Raw genomic sequence first — 1,582 nt, forward strand, 5'->3', positions numbered from 1 at the left:
CCACAAATCACGACACCTTGCGGCCAATCAGCTACTACAGACGTTGACTTTAACCACGCCCCCCCACTTCACGATGCAATCCCGACGGTCCCGCTGTCATGTTGAATAGCTTACTGTCACAGTAACAATATCGGTAGGCGTGGTGTCATCCTTCAAAAATCGTTGCCGTGACAACAGGTTTCCCAGGTAACCGGGTTCAAAAGTGCACATTGACCTTTATCTGACCTGCGTCCATTGACGTCATGACACCCTCATAATATATCATATTAAGATATACATAAATTAATTCATAATTGCACATTAATATTTCAGTTATTAATAAATCAACGCAGTCATTAAAATTACAAAATTTGCATAAATTTGCATAAATTACCAAAATTTGCATAAATTTGTATAAAATTCAAATTTCCCGCGCACCTGCATAAATTTGCATCTATGAATAAATTTGCATAAATTTGCATAAATTGGTCCAGACTACCCTCCTCACTACTGCGATTCATTAGATATAATGATAATGTTACTTGTGTATATATTTTGCTTTAACTGTTTATTGTTGTATCTATGTCATATGTGGTATATGTGTTAGGTGTGCACGATATCAGCATACTTGCTGCCTAGTGCACACTTTGTATTGTCATGTTACAATTTCCGAATAAATTATAAAATATTTTTGCGCTGCATTCCCGCACTCACTAGGTCCGATGGCCAACATGCTGACCAACGCTAAAGAGTCGTCCCGTTCTATCACGTGTTCGTCCGCACTCGCGTTCGAACAGTCCAAGGTTGTCATGAAGTTTATGGCGGCTCCTCTCATGGACACCATGAAAGATCTGCAGGTAACCAACTAAGTTTTTAATTAGGCCATGTTGATTTGATTATATGGATGACATCCTCTGAGAACCCCAAAACTGATGCGAGCGTGCGAATAAAAAAAGTTAGGCAACAAAAAGTTGCTTTCATTCTTAAATCTGCGAATAGTCTACTCTTTAAATCTATTTCTTTGCATTTTCGTAGGTTTACGTATGTCAAGATGTTCAATGCATAGACCATAGTAGTATACAGCATATTCTTAACATCCAAGTGTCAGAAAAATAGCAAAATCGTCCTTATACATGTACGTTGTAGTACTTTTCTTTAGAAATGAAGCATAATTAGTTTTTGCTAGCATTCTACCAGTTTTACCTTATATGGTGCACACAAAAAAAATTGTGCACCCCAATTTGTTAGGTTGGGTGTACTAGTACTAGTGCGTCTATACCTAAAATGAATTTCGAGCCCTGGTCTAGGATTTAGGATTTGGAGGGTACTAGTATGTATGACAGCTGTCAACCGTCAAACACACAATCAGCAGCTTGTCACAGTCGAGAACCCAGAGGTCGGTGGATCGAAACCACCCGCTAAATTTTTCTTTTTTCTTTTGTAATCTTCTTTTTAAATAGTATCCGTTAATAAATCTTTAGTGTCTAATAAATGTTGGCACAGCGAGTTATTTGTATGGAATGTTAGAAATGACCATCTGTTGATTTAGAAAGAAAAGTGGGAATGTTGTCTGTTCGGGTTATCAACTACAGTTGTCACAGCC

At 37.9% G+C, this 1,582-nt stretch overlaps 1 pseudogene; it reads left to right on the forward strand.

The window, feature by feature from the left end:
* Window positions 1-1,582, forward strand: part of LOC109485557 — a 17,321-nt pseudogene that overhangs the window by 9,046 nt on the left and 6,693 nt on the right.

Source organism: Branchiostoma belcheri, unplaced genomic scaffold (genome assembly GCF_001625305.1).
Source record: "Branchiostoma belcheri isolate BF01 breed outbred unplaced genomic scaffold, Haploidv18h27 scaffold77, whole genome shotgun sequence".
In the NCBI taxonomy this organism is placed as follows: domain Eukaryota; kingdom Metazoa; phylum Chordata; class Leptocardii; order Amphioxiformes; family Branchiostomatidae; genus Branchiostoma; species Branchiostoma belcheri.